Genomic DNA, 17,991 nt, shown 5'->3' on the forward strand with positions numbered 1-17,991 from the left:
ATGATGCCTCTTTTGTACGGGGCACCTCTGTGTGGTGGTCCAGGTCACAAGGGCGTAATCAGAGCGTGCATCAGCTTCAGGAGTGTGTGTGATTCTCCTCGCTGCTAAAGCCTTGGCGTCTACACTCGGCCTCCGTGTGCTTCTCCTCCCAGAGCTCTTTATTTAGGCCTTTGATAAACCTGTAATTATGACAAAGGAAAGAAGACAACAGCCCCACAGAGTGCAGTAACGGAGGTGTTGGTCACATGTCTCGGCCAGTGGCTAATATCACCCCACTATAATTTCTCTGCCTGAAGCTTATTTAATGCTGGAGGTCCAATCAATTCTATTGATCTGGGAGAGAGGGAACCTTTCTTTATCGTATGCACTGTTTACAAATTCCCAGTTACATCGCCGTTCTTCATAAATTTACAGCCAGTTAAAAATGGCCTCCTGTCATACTTTTACGGGTGCATTGATTAAAACATTAGTGCACTAATTGAGTGAGTCGATCGATTGGCTTCTCACTGCTGTGAGTGCTGCTGCACCCAGTGCTGTCTGCGCCTGGGACAGGACCAGGGACAGAACCAGGGACAGGACCAGGGACCAGACCAGGGACCAGTCTCCCCACAATCCCAGTCCCCCAGCTTCCTCTGGCCCCGAGGTACTCGCAGGAAGCCCTTTCACCTCATGTCCTCTAGGACAGGCCACGCCTCCAGGCCACTCTGCCTCTGCTCCAGCGCTCACCGAGGGGTCGGAGAGATCTTTCCTACACGTGCCCTGTGATCTCCTCACCCTGGACATTGATGCTGTAAACCAGCCTCATGTATACCTGCACCACGTATTCCAGAGTCATGGCTCAGGTGTGTTCAGTAGATTGTGTGTATCTAAAGACTATCTAAGGACCTCTGTAGGACTTTACTGGGGCGCAGAGCGTGATTTTGAATTCAACAATTTTCACACAGCAGCTGAACTGAAACATATCACAATAAAAAGAATGCCCTCTCGCCCATGTCAGGTCTCTGCATGCAGGGTCCCGGAGAGACTCGTGGGCTTGGCACTGGACTACAAACACCACACATGTGCTCGACGTTTCTGTGATTAGCACAAGAAGATCCGAAGTGTTGATGGACCGGCACCTGACGTAGCATTGGTCACTGGTGTAGCATTCAGGCTCCGGTGGTGCTGTGTCAGACACTGGCTCCAGACTTGTGGACGTGGTGGGCTGTGTCCCACACTTCTCCATGCTCACTTCTCTATGTTCACTTCTCCGTGCTCACTTCCCTATGTTCACTTCTCCATGCTCACTTCCCTATGTTCACTTCTCCGTGCTCACTTCCCTATGTTCACTTCTTCGTGCTCACTTCTCTATGTTCACTTCTCCGTGCTCACTTCCCTATGTTCACTTCTCCGTGCTCACTTCCCTATGTTCACTTCTCCGTGCTCACTTCCCTATGTTCACTTCTCCGTGCTCACTTCTCCAGGCTGACTGCCCGTGTGGACTGACGATTAGACCGGCCACATGCAGCTTTTATTGCTGCCTTTCAATTAGGTGCTGGTTTAGGCCAACACTAAAGCCCACCAGTCTGCACAGCCAATGTACATAACAGACTCGATTTAACAATTAAATGGGTGATGGGTAGGGGGTGCTTTGATGTCCGAGATAGAGTGTGTGAGAAAGAGAGAGACCGAGAGAGAGAGAGAGAGGGGGGTAAAAAGATAATACCAAGTGCAGTCTTGTGTGTGTGTGTGTGTGTGTGTGTGTGTGTGTGTGTGTGTGTGTGTGTGTGTGAGAGAGAGATTTCATCTCATCCATCTTCCACACTGCCCCAGATATTGAGACTCAGTCTCAGTCCTCTGTGTGTTCTTCTGGTCAGGGTCCTGTCAAGAGTCTGGGAGAAGAACACTGCTAATGCTCAGACCACTGCTGCATTTATCCACACACACTAAAACACACACACCAGCTCCTGCACTCATACTCATCAGTTCATACACACACACACACACACACATACACGTTAATGCATGTACATCTCACATACACACATACTATAAGTTCATACACAAACAGACGTATACAAACATATATAAACTGATGCACACATACATGCTTCTCCGGACTGAGACATGTCTCTCCAGACTGAGACGTGTCTCTCTGGACTGAGACGTGTCTCTCTGGACTGAGACGTGTCTCTCTGGACTGAGACGTGTCTCTCCGGACTGAGACGTGTCTCTCCGGACTGAGACGTGTCTCTCCGGACTCTGGAAGTTCAGATGCGCCCTTGAACATACTCTCTCTCAACTCGAACCTGTTAACACTGCGATGCTTTTCTGAACACGGTGTGGAGAGGACTGATCTCTTCACAATCTTCCTCTCTGTCTTTTCTCATCATCTTTCTCCTTCTGTCTCTCTCTCTCAGTCTTTTACCTTCTCTCTAACACTCCCCAATTTATCGGTGTTGCCTTCCCTTCAGAAGTGCCGTCTCCTGGGTGTTCTGTGTGCAGCTCTTGGACCCTGGTGATATTCTTCCACATGTGCAGTTCAAACGGACCTCTGGGTTCGTCCTCCTCGGCACCGTGGGAAGTGCGTTTGCCTGTCAAACACCTCTGGTTTATATGGTTTATCAATTATTTCCCTCTTGAAAAACGAGCAAGCAGAGGCCGCAGATGGGTCAGCATAACAGCGCTGGAATCATCCCGAGGCCCTCGTACATATCGGCGCTGGAATCATCCCGAGGCCCTCGTACATATCGGCGCTGGAATCATCCCGAGGCCCCCGTACATATCGGCGCTGGAATCATCCCGAGGCCCTCGTACATATCGGCGCTGGAATCATCCCGAGGCCCTCGTACATATCGGCGCTGGAATCATCCCGAGGCCCTCGTACATATCGGCGCTGGAATCATCCCGAGGCCCTCGTACATATCGGCGCTGGAATCATCCCGAGGCCCTCATACATATCGGCGCTGGAATCATCCCGAGGCCCTCGTACATATCGGCGCTGGAATCATCCCGAGGCCCTCGTACATATCGGCACTGGAATCATCCCGAGGCCCTCGTACATAACAGCACTGGAATCATCTCGAGGCCCTCGTACATATCGGCGCTGGAATCATCCCGAGGCCCTCGTACATATCGACGCTGGAATCATCCCGAGGCCCTCGTACATAACAGCACTGGAATCATCCCGAGGCCCTCGTACATATCGGCGCTGGAATCATCCCGAGGCCCTCGTACATATCGGCGCTGGAATCATCCCGAGGCCCTCGTACATATCGGCACTGGAATCATCCCGAGGCCCTCGTACATAACAGCACTGGAATCATCTCGAGGCCCTCGTACATATCGGCGCTGGAATCATCCCGAGGCCCTCGTACATATCGACGCTGGAATCATCCCGAGGCCCTCGTACATAACAGCACTGGAATCATCCCGAGGCCCTCGTACATATCGGCGCTGGAATCATCCCGAGGCCCTCGTACATATCGGCGCTGGAATCATCCCGAGGCCCTCGTACATATCGGCGCTGGAATCATCCCGAGGCCCTCGTACATATCGGCGCTGGAATCATCCCGAGGCCCTCGTACATATCGACGCTGGAATCATCCCGAGGCCCTCGTACATATCGGCGCTGGAATCATCCCGAGGCCCTCGTACATATCGGCGCTGGAATCATCCCGAGGCCCTCGTACATATCGGCGCTGGAATCATCCCGAGGCCCTCGTACATATCGGCGCTGGAATCATGACCGAGGCCCTCGTACATATCGGCGCTGGAATCATCCCGAGGCCCTCGTACATATCGGCGCTGGAATCATCCCGAGGCCCTCGTACATATCGGCGCTGGAATCATCCCGAGGCCCTCGTACATATCGGCGCTGGAATCATCCCGAGGCCCTCGTACATATCGGCGCTGGAATCATCCCGAGGCCCTCGTACATATCGGCGCTGGAATCATCCCGAGGCCCTCGTACATATCGGCGCTGGAATCATCCCGAGGCCCTCGTACATATCGGCGCTGGAATCATCCCGAGGCCCTCGTACATATCGGCGCTGGAATCATCCCGAGGCCCTCGTACATATCGGCGCTGGAATCATCCCGAGGCCCTCGTACATATCGGCGCTGGAATCATGACCGAGGCCCTCGTACATATCGGCGCTGGAATCATCCCGAGGCCCTCGTACATATCGGCGCTGGAATCATCCCGAGGCCCTCGTACATATCGGCGCTGGAATCATCCCGAGGCCCTCGTACATATCGGCGCTGGAATCATCCCGAGGCCCTCGTACATATCGGCGCTGGAATCATCCCGAGGCCCTCGTACATATCGGCGCTGGAATCATCCCGAGGCCCTCGTACATATCGGCGCTGGAATCATCCCGAGGCCCTCGTACATATCGGCGCTGGAATCATCCCGAGGCGCTCGTACATATCGGCGCTGGAATCATCCCGAGGCGCTCGTACATATCGACGCTGGAATCATCCCGAGGCCCTCGTACATATCGACGCTGGAATCATCCCGAGGCCCTCGTACATATCGGCGCTGGAATCATCCCGAGGCCCCCGTACATATCGGCGCTGGAATCATCCCGAGGCCCCCGTACATATCGGCGCTGGAATCATGACCGAGGCCCTCGTACATATCGGCGCTGGAATCATGACCGAGGCCCTCGTACATATCGGCGCTGGAATCATCCCGAGGCCCTCGTACATATCGGCGCTGGAATCATCCCGAGGCCCTCGTACATATCGGCGCTGGAATCATCCCGAGGCCCTCGTACATATCGGCGCTGGAATCATCCCGAGGCCCTCGTACATATCGGCGCTGGAATCATCCCGAGGCCCTCGTACATATCGGCGCTGGAATCATCCCGAGGCCCTCGTACATATCGGCGCTGGAATCATCCCGAGGCCCTCGTACATATCGGCACTGGAATCATCCCGAGGCCCTCGTACATATCGGCGCTGGAATCATCCCGAGGCCCTCGTACATATCGACGCTGGAATCATTCCGAGGACAGAAGATTTGTTTGCAACTGGGATTTATGTTCTATGTCATCGCTTAAAAAAAATGAATTCCAAAACTCAATTCTGCCTCTTTTATTTTTGTTTGGTTCTGTGGAGAAGTGCGCACTCCGTGGGGAGGGTGTGTTAACGTGGCGTGCCCGTAAGGTTAACAGTGGCCAATTGCAGTCAGTCAGTCAGATGGGGCTTGTCATTCGGCATTGGCCGCTGAGCAAATTGAAATGACGGCTTTCCTGGCACGGGGATAATTTTCCACAATTAAGCAATTTGTGACGGAAAAACGCCTTTCTGTCTGGAAGAAATTACACACACACACACACACACACACACACCTCATGCTTGTTAAAAATAAATAAAAAATCCTTTAACTCCTCAGACCTTGTCACTCATGTGGTAACTGAGCAGATGAAATGAATCGAGAGCCGATACTATTGCACCTCCACACGCACACACACAAACACAGCTCCACACACACATGCACACACCCTGTAAAAAGCCCACACCACCCCATACCACGCAGACGTCCACAGAGGCACAGCGGCGCGGACGGCTACTCCACCCAAACGGGTGGGAATATGGGCTAGGACGCTGTGTCTCCACGGGGCTCCCTGACGCCTTCCTGCATCCTGTCGCTCGGGGTTCGGCGCTCCGGGTTCGGAGGCGTGTTTGTGCCTGTTTGGGGGTTGTGTGTGCCGGCGCGTGGGGTAAGCTCTAATCTCTGTGGGCTTTCCCTGATCTCCTCTGGTCCTCCCTCTCCAGGTATCTGTGCTCATTATGCCCCTCTCCGTAGACCTCACTAGCCCGCGCTCTCCACCGCAGCTCCCAGCCAGTCCCGTGACGTTAACCCCTTCCCCGCCTTCGTACGCCGGCTCTGCCCCGGAACCAGGACACGGGCCGTCTCGTTTGAGCTGTATGCAGATATTTGTAAGGCGAGATGTCTTTAATTATTGAGTCGTACCCTTAAGAATCACAATCTCCAGTCTCTTTTTCTCCCCTTGGCCTGATCCTACTCCTCCTCCACCCTCAAACCCTATTAAAAGGCAAAGAATAGATTTGGCGGCTGCTTCCTGGTGAGATGAAAGCCCAATTATCTCCGCAAACGAAGGCAGCGGCCTTAATTAGCACGGAACCAGATCTGCACAAGAGGAATGTGTTCAGCCAGAGTGATGGACTCTCAGGCTGGTCTCCTTAGCGACTGCTATCAGGATGGAGAGAGCAGGAAAGGGAAGGAGAAATGGAGGAATTGAGGAGAGAGAAGAGTAGAAAGAGATGGAGCCTGAGAGAGAGAGAGAGAGAGGGAGAGAGAGGGAGAGGGAGAGAGAGGGTGGGTTGGCGGGTGTGCCTGGGCCCGGCGCTGGTGAAGGTGTGCTCAAGGGGGCGGGGCCTATTCTGCTGCTGGGAGGCTCTGATTACTGCGTGCTACACATCCCCCATTTCCCGGCTTGGCTTTGATCTGCTCCCATCCAGCAGGGGGCCGCTAACAAAACAAGCTTTTAATGTTCTCTCCGGCTACCGCCTCTATCTCCTCTCTCCAGCTACCGCCTCACCCTGCGCACGCTACAATGCATAGCAAATTGCTCTCTGGCCTGTCTTCTCCCTACTACACAGTATTATAAAGTGTGTGTGTGTGTGTGTGTGTGTGTGTGTCTAGTGCAGGTCAAAGCAGTGTGAAAGTTTTCAGGTGACTCCCCCAAGCGTAGGAGACAGGCGTCGGGCGAGTGAGGCAGTGAGTGAGCGAGGGAGTGTGTGTGTGTTGGGTGAGCAGGAACGGTGTCGTGGGCACTGGAGCATGCAAACAGGCTTACCCAGGGAGAGGCCACCTCACCCCACCCTCCTCCACCCTCCCTGTGAGCCCTACACCACCACCACAGCATCACACAGCCGCCTGGCTCTGCCCCCCCCGACTCTCTCCCCCTCTCCACATCCCTCTCTCTTCTCTCTTACTCAATTTCCCTACTGCCTCTCTCTGTTATCTTTTTATGTCTACATCTCCCTCACTCCCTCTCACTCCCTCCATCTCCCCCTCTTCTCCTCGAGCTCCTCCAGTACACAGGGGCGTCTGTGCTCGTGCCCGAGTGAAACGCCGCGGTGTGCGTTAATGACGATTAACCCTCTCCGCCTACGGCTCGCCGTCTCCGCTAAAGACGCGCGGAGGCCGACACACGTCCCCGTGCACCACGTTCACTTTAGTGAGTATTACACGACCAGCGAAATTACACAAGACTCCTTAAACATGCTGCCCCCCCCCCCCCCCCCCCCCCCCACACGGCTCCTCCTGGCTTGAGGAGGAGATGAGGAGGTGCAGGGGTGAATGGTAGCATGCCTCCCCTCCAAAGCACAGGATTACAGTAAAGCCCAGAGCGTACCTGTGGCCCACAGCCCCTCTCCACCCTATCACACAGGCCCTGGAGGCCAGAACCAGCCAATCACATTCACCCGAGCCAGGACACGCACTGCATCTCGATCAGTGCACAGCCCCAAACTACCAGGAGAGCAGGACCACGACTACAGGACATGCAGTAATTGATTTAGTGTGTGTGTGTGTGTGTGTGTGTGTGTGTGTGTGTGTGTGTGTGTGTGTGTGTGTAAAACACATTTGATCAAGGAAAATTTAGGATATTGTTTCACAAAGGGACAAAGGTCGTGCATATTTCCTCTGACCTTTATGAAACATTTCCTTCAAGAAGCTAAACTGGTTCAGGCTTGTTCAAACTGATTTAAACTAAAGGTTCTTCATTTCATTGTCTAGAGATGGGTGTGGCATATATTAGAAACTGACATATTCCTTGCATAACTATTTTCAGGCATATCTCAAATTAAAGTGTGTGATAATGAAATTTATGTTGAAACCGATCTGATACCATTCCAAATCCAGCCTGAAAACAGCTGTAAGGTTAATTTGAGCAGGTCACATGATAACAGTTGGGTTACTCTGAGCAGGGCACACAATAAGAGCTGGGTTACTCTGAGCAGGGCACACAATAAGAGCCAGGTTACTCTGAGCAGGGCACATGCTAACTGCCAGGTTAGTTTGAGCAGGTCACATGATAACAGTTGGGTTACTCTGAGCAGGGCACACGCTAACAGTTGGGTTACTCTGAGCAGGGCACATGCTAACAGCCAGGTTAGTTTGAGCAGGTCACATGATAACAGTTGGGTTACTCTGAGCAGGGCACATGCTAACAGCCAGGTTAGTCTGAGCAGGGCACATGCTAACAGCCAGGTTTACACACTGCTGTAGAGTTTAACTGTAGTTTTGTCTTCCCTTTAACAATTAAAAAGTATTATGTTCAAATACAGATATTCAGCACGTGAGATTTCTACTGCTATTATTTTGATAACCGAGCCTGTGGAGCATTTAACGAGACTAACAGCATTTCAGTCATGTCATGACCACACATGTTCCACACATGATCCACACATGATCCACACATGATGATCTGTTTATTAAGCCATTACTTAAAATAAACAAATGATGACATTTCCAGTTGAGCAACAAAGTTCAGGGTCTGGGAAGGAGAGGCAGGAGTAGAGCCCTATGAAGAACAGATCCGAGTAGATTGAGATGATCCCTAATAAAGCTCTCGCCTTCTCCACACTCGTTAAGTTCATTATGGGTTTAGTATATTCAAACCCCATGAAGAAACAAGAAGAAGAATGAAACAGCTGTTTTCAGCCTGCTGAGTTTTAAGGTGGACTTGATATTTTAAGAAGTTGGAGAATAATTGAACTAATTTAAAGTATGTAGAAAGTTTAGGGGTTTTTTTTCTAAAATGAATAAATATGCTGTAAATATTATCAGATTACGTTTCTGTTGGTTGTAAGCAGAATTAGCAGAACTGCTGGTTTGGTGCCTGGTGTGCGTTTGCTGTGTAGCAAGTTGAACAGTGATTCACTGCTGAAATACACAAGGCCAGCTATGAAAGTATTATTGATTTAATGTGGACTTACAGTTGTGTTCAGTAGTGAGGGCAGATGCATATAAACTGTAGTGTAAATTTCAGGGTTAAGCTGAGAGAAAGAGAGAGGGAGAGAGAGAGAGTGTGTGTGTGTGTGTGTGTGTGTGTGTGTGTGTGTGTGTGTGTGTGTGTGTGTGTGTGTGTGTGTGTGTTAAGGCAGAGTACAGTAATTATACAACATGTATAATACACTCCACACTAAACATTTCCCCCAAACTACTGAACCAAAGTGATACATTTCTAGTTTTAATAAAGAAGCATCATATTTCTGAATCTTCACGGCACACTGGGGCGTTTCAGTCTGTTCAGTCCCACGACGACAACAACCATGACAACTCTTCTACCTTGCTTCTGCCTTTCTCTCTCTCTCTCTCTCCTTCTCTCTTCCTCTCCTTCTGCTTTCTCTCCCCTTCTTCTCTCCTCCTGCAGTTCAATCTCTCTCTCCCTATTTCGGTCTCTCTGTACTGCAGCAGAATGGAGTTCTTGGGTTCTTCACAGTGACACACACATGCCACCTGCTATGCCATTTCAAAGCTTCGTCAGTAAATACCATACTGGGTGTTGGCCTGATCATCCCCTACAGCACAGTGGCACCAGCAGCCTCCTCCTATACAGACCCACTTATGCCTCACCTCCACCCTCACACCCTCACATACACCCTCACACACACCTACACCCTCACACCCTCACACACACCACACACACTGTGAGTTGTGGAGGCGTGTGTGAGGGTCGAGGAGTGTGTGAGGGGCGAGGGGTGTTTGGGCTGTTATAGGGCCTGGTTTCTCATAAGCAAAGAGGCCCCCAGCAGCGGTTCTGTGGAGCTGTGAGTGGTGTTTTGAGCTTGATTTGTTGTGGTGTTTGTAGGTCTCTGTTTTCCTATCTGGCAGTGTTGTTGACTTCAGCTGCACAGAGATGTTTTCCTGCTCTTCACGGGAAGCTGGTAAATGCCCCGTGATCCTGCCGGCTGGTAGCCGAATGCTGCCTATTACTCTCTACCTGCCCCTGTGTGCTGCATCGTTGTGTGTGTGTGTGTGTGTGTGTGTGTGTGTGTGTGTGTGTGTGTGTGTGTGTGTGTGTGTGTGTGTTTTATTAGTGCATATAATGAGCCACATCCATTAGATCTTTGGTTGGGTTTGCTGATAGCCTAATAAAACTGCTCTCTGCTTTCACTGGTCGCTGTTGTTGTTTTTGTTATTGCTTTGATATTTGCTAAGAATATGTTTGTGTTGCATTTGTGTATGTGTGTTCGTGCGTGACCACATGCATCTGTGCCCGTGTGTGAGTGTGCATATGTGTATTTATATGTGTGTGCGCGCATGTGTGTGTGTGTGTGTGTGTGTGTGTGTGTGTGTGTGTGCATGCTCTCCACTCTCAGAGCCTGCTGTCTCTGGAGAGGCCGTGGCGTCTCCTGGCTGTCAGTCGTGTAGATGCTGCTCTAAGCTGCGCTCCTGCAGGTCGTCCCCTGGGGCCTGGCCACCTCCTAATGGCTCTGGTATTTAGATACAGATAATGGGCCCGGGCGTGAGGAAGTGGCGAGCTGTAGCCATGTGCCGTCTCCGCGGGCCAGGCTCCATCCGCCTGTCTTCAGCTCTCATCTCCAGGGCCTTGATCCTGTAGTCCAGCGCATTAAGGCCTGGGTCAGAGCTGATGGCCCCAGTCTCCACACAGACGCAGTCCCCCCCAGGACTCGCTGTAATTAGCTTCCGTATTACTGCCTTACCACAGCCGGCCAGGTGCAGCCTGGTCGGAGCATTGAGAATGTGCACACACACACACACACACACACACACACACACACACATGCATACACACACAGATTTTGTGCTTTTGTGACTGTTTGTAGATATATATCAGTGCTTTTATGTTAATGTGAGGGAGGTAGTGGTCATGTATACACATGGTGTGTGTGTGTGTGTGTGTGTGTGTGTGTGTGTGTGTGTGTGCGCGTGTGTGTGTGTGTATGCATGCTTGTGTGGATGGTTGCATATGGTGACTGTTCCTGTGTCTTAATTGAACCAGCTCTGTTTTATTTCAACTACACAGAGTCTTTTATTTAGGATTTATTGAATGCAGCATTTAGGTTTTGATCACCTCCATATATTTTTACCATGGGACCATTACAACTAACCCCGGTTTGACCCATGTGGTGGTGAGGCGTGTTTTGCTACCCCTGCCCCCCCAACCAACCCTCCTGCCCTCCGTCAGGGTCATTAGCTGGCACGTTGCAGTGGGGTATCTGGATATGGCTGTTTTTTTTTGGGGGGAGGGGGTTCTTCAGACGAGCGTGATGCCCACACCTGCTCCTCCAGGTAGGCAGAGATGAATAGAGCGCTGGGGTCTCTGTGTCCTTGACTCTGCTGCAGACCCTCGTGCGCCTTCTTTTTTAACCAAGAGCAACATCTCTGTTTGAAGGGATCAGCATGCACGTGTGTGTGTGTGTGTGTGTGTGTGTGTGTGTGTGTGTGTGTGTGTGTGTGTGTGTGTGTGTGTGTGTGTGTTAATAAATGGGCTTGGGCGTCTCCGTGTCCTTGTCGAGCAGTGGTGTGTGTACGTGTTTCTGGTCCCTTCATGACTAAAGAAACGTTTCCGCTTTTTGTCCCTTTTTTTTGGCTCCTTTTTTGGTGGTTTTTTTGTACTTTTTGATGTCTTCCACCCTGGTGCTCTGGATTCTGATTTGATAGCCACTAAAGGTGAAGCAATCCCTTCATTTCAGAGAGAGAGAGAGAGAGAGAGAGAGAGAAAGAGCGAGAGATGCTGAGAGGGAGAGAGAAGGCGAGAGAAAGCGAGAGGGCCAGGTTTACTGATAGTCATTATTGCTCTTGCCCTGAGCAGCTGATCACTTCAAACATCAGCCTGAGTTCCAGGCCAGCTAGTCCCCATGTGTGTGTGTTTCACACAGACCCACATGTGTACAAAGCAACACACAGACCCATGCTGGCTACATCCCCGCACAGTAATGAGCCCAAGGCAGCAAACCCAAACAGACAAATGGCTTGAGCTGTCTTTTGTGTTGCATGCCATCTTTCTCTTTCTCTCTCTCTCTCTCTCTCTCTCTCTCTCTCTCTCTCTCTCTCTCTCTCTCTTTCTCTCTCTCTCTCTCTCTAGGAGAGATGGTCTGAGCTCTTGTTTTTTTAATCTTTGCTGACCAGGGTTCCTGTTGTTTCAGACGCTCTGAAACTGTTTGTGTTTCTTGGCCGTAGACCTGATCTCGGTCTGCTCAGGATGGCGGGCCGCTACCCTTCAGCCCGGGACGGCTCTGTACGTCCGGGAGCAGATCAGAAGCCGTGAGCGAGGACAAACGTGGGCCCGAGTGCCTGCCTGCTCTGCACGAGTAGCCTGCACTAGCACGCCCGCGCGCCACACCCGCACCCCCGTGGACCGCACCCGCATGCCGTCTCACGAGCGTCGGTCCGCGTCAGTTGTGGCCACACCACCGTTTACTGTAAGGGAGGGCTATCTGGATTTTCCTGCTCCTGTCTCGTCCCCTTTGCCTAAACGTCGGTGATGACGAGCTGTCAGGATCTTTGCTGTCTCTGGAGTCGTCCGTAGCAGGAGGGATCTCTTCTCTCATCACCCGCTCAATGCTCCTGTGTTGGTCTCACATGACGGTTCGCCCATACGTCCGGATGTCCGGACGGCCTGTAAGCATGGGGTTACAGCGGACTGCTAATGACCCTGCGCCCTGCGAGGCGGTGATGACATCATGCCCTGGGTGCTAGCGTGCCTGTTGCAGCCAGGACGTTCAGCTAGGGTAACAGGATCCATCACAGTGTGAGATGCAGCTGCTGATCATACATCACGCAGCTCTGAGCACGGCTAACTAGATACGCTCCTACTCTTACGTGTGTGTGTGTGGGTGTGTGTGTGTGTGTGTGCGTGCGTGCGTGCGTGGGTGAGCTTGCTGTGTGCTGCTGCAGGGCCTATGACCATCTCTACCAGAAACCAAACCTGCAGCTCGGATGCGGAGGGCCTGCTGACTATGGAGCTCTGTCTGCAGCTTTGTCTGCAGGACACACAACCCTCTATATTGACCCTGCCTCGTAAACATAATGTGAACACTTTGAGTTCTAGCACTGCTGTTCACGAGTGACGTCTGCACTGATGAAGCAGGATTTGGCTCTGTTATCACGAACTCATTTCTTAAATGTGTGTGGAAATTCACTTGTTTCAACATGAACTGCAAACAACAGGAAAAAATCTTAAACCTCTTGGTTGTTTTTTTGCTGAGATACTTAACATCTTAAGTGTTGAGATCTTGTATGGGTGTTGGAGTGTCCAAGGTGACCTCTGGTCCTGTGTCTAACTCCGATGGAGACATCTGTGGCAGCAACTTTGTGTCACAAATAATTTATGCCACACAACTGTCTGGACATGATTTATTCCGGACAGGGTTTAATTAATACATCCAATCAATCAAGCTAATTAAGAACACAGCAAGAGTTCGCACAGGTACACATCATCCTGCCCAACCTGTAAAGAAGCTTAAGAGTTTTACTGAAATGGTTGTGTGAGTGCAGAGAGAAAGACAGAAAGTGTGTGTGTGTGTGTGTGTGTGTGTGTGTGTGTGTGTGTGTGTGTGTGAAGAAGAAATAATCAAAATCAGCTTAACAACAACACACACACACACAGCATACGAGAGGCAGGTGCACGTTTCAGACACCTGGGTGCGGTCCAGGAAATCATGTCATGGCTCCACCTATATGGTGGTTGGGCACCCCCTTTTCCCCCCACCCTCTGCCCACCACTCCACCCACCTTTGTACCCTGTACCTACCTGACCTCCACCAATGCTGCCTCCACCCACCGAGCTGAACTACTGCAGTAGATTGCCAGTTCTGATCTTTTGACTCCTGGATCTCTTTTCTTCTCCACCGCCTTTCTTCCTTTTTAGCTGGAGTGTCTATTCACCCTTCAGTGTAGAGTTGCTCTGGTGAGAAATGCCTCTTCCCAGTTACTGGTTGTAGTCAATGCTGTCAGTCCTCCTCACCATTTATCACAGGGACTGTCACCCTAGCTCCCATCTGCCCCCTGTCTGTCCTCCCCCCCCCCCCCAACCCCCCCCCCCCCACTCACGCTGGCTCTTGCGTCTTGTCCACCCGGCCCACATCGACAGGGTCATGGACGAGAGAATCGTGTGACACTGAGCGGGGGGGCGAGTCCCCTCACGGGAGAGCTGCTCCCCCCGGCCGCCCTCACTCGTGCTGCTCACATGGACAGGGCCAGCGAGGAGAGACAGACAGACAGACAGATAGAGAGAGACAGACAGAAAGTAAAAAGTCAGTTCATGCTTAAAGTAGAGAATTTTAACTATTTATGAAGCGCAGTGCCAGTCGCCTCTCTCGCCCTGGTGTCTCACACTCTGTCTCACCCTGGTTCTCTGTCTCACCCTCACCCTGGTTCTCTGTCTCACCCTCACCCTGGTTCTCTGTCTCACCCTCACCCTGGTTCTCTGTCTCTCTCTCTCCATCTCTTGTCTTTATGTGTGGTGTGACGCTGCTCCGTGTTAATGTCAGCTGCTGCAGGCCTCATAAGCACTAATTGGAAAGTGTGATTAGCTGAACTGCATGGGGCTGTAGGGCCTGCTGTGTTGGGCTGGAAGAGGCCTCTCTCACTCCTGCACACTCTCTCACTCCTGCACACTCTCCCGCACTGCACACTCTCTCACTTCTGGACACTCTCACTCCTGCACACTCTCTCGCTCTGCATACTCTCTCGCTCTGCACACTCTCTTACTCCTGCACACACTCTCTCACTCCTGCACACACTCTCTCACTCCTGCATACTCAATGCCTCCTGCACACTCATTTAATGCATGCTCTTTCTGTTTTTCCATCTTTTCCTCTCTCCTTCTCATCCCCTCACTCTCCCTCTTTCTCCATCTCCCTCTCTCTCCCTCTTTCCTGCTCTTCTTCTCTTTCCCGTACTCTGGTTCTCCCTCTCTCTCTCTCTCTCTCTCTCCTCTTGCCAGGTGTTGGGTGTTCCACACATCCCTCTCTTAGTCTGACAGGGTTTTAATGAAGGGTCGAGTTTCCTTTGCTCTGCCATAACTGAGGTCATGTAGACAACATCATTTCATTACTTCTTTTGTCTTTTTTTGTATTGCCTTGTTGGCATTGTCAAGGGATCAGTTCTTGCATGCATTGTTCGACTTCATTTTAGACTTCATAGCATCTGAAATGAATATGAAAAGAAATCAGGTCACCACAACTTACAGTTTGCTGACTTACAGTTCTCTAAACTCTTGTAGCTTTTGGGCAGAAAAAGAAGGCTGATCTGAGTGACTCCCTCTGTAAAGCTAAAGTTTCGTTTTGTTGTGATTCTGTTTCCCGGCAGGGGGCCATGCTAATGATTACAGATATAACCACAATGACATCCACATGGTCTGAAATTCTGATTTAAATGCTGAAAAAAAGTTTTTGTTTTTCACTTTCTAAATCATTGTAAATGTGTGAAAAATTCAGTTCTGTTCTGTTGTGTTCGTGTCTGTTCTGTAATGTTCTTGTCTGTTCTGTTGTGTTCTTGTCTGTTGTGTTATTGTCTGTTCTGTCATGTTATTGTCTGTTCTGTTGTGTTCTTGTCTGTTCTGAAGGCACCTCTAAGCTGCTTTAAAGGGGAATGTTTTGTGGAGCTGGTTCCTCTCTCAGGTGCTACCTGGAACCTGAGTAACTTCTTCTCTGTGGCGTAGCAGTCTCAGGGAGGGCACATTCACCCATACTCAGGATAACAGTGCATCTGGTCGGGCATGGTGTGTAGGGTGAGTGGCAGCCTGCCTATGAAGACCTAACCAGCTCATGCCCACACTATTTACATTTATATGTACACCAGTTGGCATGTGCTCTTATCCGATGGGACTTGCAGAACCGAGTGTTTATATTCGTACATCAGAACATGTTCTCCTGTGTTGACAAGAACATATGCATATGCACAAACGTGTGAGTCCTGGGTTAGTGTGTGGCCTTTAACTGGTGGAAGAGATTAGCCTGTATAGTGCTCCCCTTCCATCCTGTCATCTCTGGTCCTGGGGCCTTCTCTCTCTCTCTCTCTCTCTCTCTCTCTCTCTCTCTCTCTCTCTCTCTCTCTCTCTCTCTCTCTCTCTCTCTCCACCCATGTGTCTCCATTGGTTAGGTTTTTAGCCAGGGTTTCAGGAGCTACTTTACAGTTTCTGTTGGCCAATAGAACGCTACCATTCTGATGACACAACATCACTGTTGACACGCTGCTGCTTGGCAACAAGCAGTGTATGTGTGTGCGCATGTGTGTGTGATGACCCAGTTTTTACTTGAGGTTACTACGAAACACACCCGCTCCATTCACAACACTCCCCCCCCCCCCCCCCCCCCCCCCCCCCAAGCCTCCGGCTGCCTCGCAACGGAGTGCCCTGCCCGCACCCCCGTGTGCACCGCCTGCCGCCCGCAGCCCCAGTACGCACCACTCGTTGCCTGCGCCCTCCCCGACTGCCGGCACGGTGAACAGTCTGCGCTGTTTTCCATGGGGTTTGACCCCTCACTGGTCTGCAGACCCCCGATCACACACAGGCTCTTCACGCTCCCGTCGAGCACGTCCACACCGACAGGCTCGGGTTCTCTCTGCCACCCGAGACACGGCATGGGAAGCAGGCTAATTACGGTCGCTCTGTGATCCTGTCGGGATGTTCTACTTTTCAGGTCTTTCGCTGTAATTAAGTGACTTTTATTTGAGCAGAACCGAGCTTGGTTTCCTCCTCCCTTCTTCAGAAGGAGTCCTGCTCCGTTCTGGTGGCCCCTGCAGCGCGTAATGACAGTTGTGATCATTATCTCACTCAATAACACACACTCCTGCTTCTCTGCACACACTCCGTCTCGTTTAATTAGTTCTGTTTTAGCGTGTGTGTATTGATACCTGATCTACCAGTTAGTGGATAGAAAACACTGTCCATTCAGAGGATAAAACAACAAAACAAGCAGTTGAATAAATGACGGAGGGATTCGTACATTTGAAATTCACTTTGTTGCACTTTTAGTCTCTGAGGTACATGAGTTGCTAGACTAACCGTACCGACACTCGGCCGACCTGGTGAGGTGAATTTTCTGTTTAGTGCGTTAGATTCGGTCCACGTTACCTCGATTACCCGTCCATCTCGTGTGGCGTCCTGGGGCCCGGCTGGTGTCAGGATCTTCACAGGAACACTCTTTCATCAGATTCACTCCTCTTTGAAGACACTCTCGTGTTTTGATTTCGGAGTCATGTCGTGTGGGTTTGTTTTAGTCTTGGGTCTGAGTTTGATTAACCGTGCTGTGTCTGTCGTGAAAGGGCAGAAATGAGTCTATCATTTCTGCAGAACTGTGAATCACCCCCCCCCCCCCCCCCCCCCAAAAAAAAAAAAAAAAAAAAAAAAAAAAAACAACATAGCGGAACAGTAAGCAGGTTCTATTCTGGCACAAGTGCGTTACTGTGGCAACCATTCCCCGCTCATGCAGCTAGATGCGGGTCTAGAGTACCGGTAATCCGTTTTTCTTTTTTTCTTTTCAGTTTTATGTTTAATTTTCTAGGCGGCGTATATTGTAAGTGGTGCGTGAGTGCTTTAACTCTAATGGTGCGAGCGGCGCCGCTCCGTCCTGTCCGCCGGATCGCTCGCCCCAGAGCGGCCCGTGACATCCCCCGCCGCCAGCCGTTCCACGCCGGTGCTCTATCCAAATGCAAATGCGCGGCGCGGTCCTGAGCCGGGGCCGGTATCGCTCCGGAGAGCGCAGCGGGCCGTGTTTAGATGGAGATTTTATTTGCTCTGATATTACATGCGATGATAAGGATTTACTGCGCAAGTAAATTGCCTTCGTTGACAGCTGCACACAGAGGTGAATTCAGAGCGAAGCCGTCGCACGTCTCCCGGCATGTTCAAGCCGGGGTGAGAATGGAGAGAGAGGGTGTGCGGTGTGGCATTTTCCTGCCTGCTTGGACTGATATTGAAGGTGCTTATGCAAGATGACTTGCCTTGCGACTGAGGGGCAGTGGTAGAAGTTCCCTCATTAGTCATTCGTTTATTTACCTGC

This window comes from Brachyhypopomus gauderio, unplaced genomic scaffold (genome assembly GCF_052324685.1).
Source record: "Brachyhypopomus gauderio isolate BG-103 unplaced genomic scaffold, BGAUD_0.2 sc68, whole genome shotgun sequence".
Classification (NCBI taxonomy): Eukaryota; Metazoa; Chordata; class Actinopteri; order Gymnotiformes; family Hypopomidae; genus Brachyhypopomus; species Brachyhypopomus gauderio.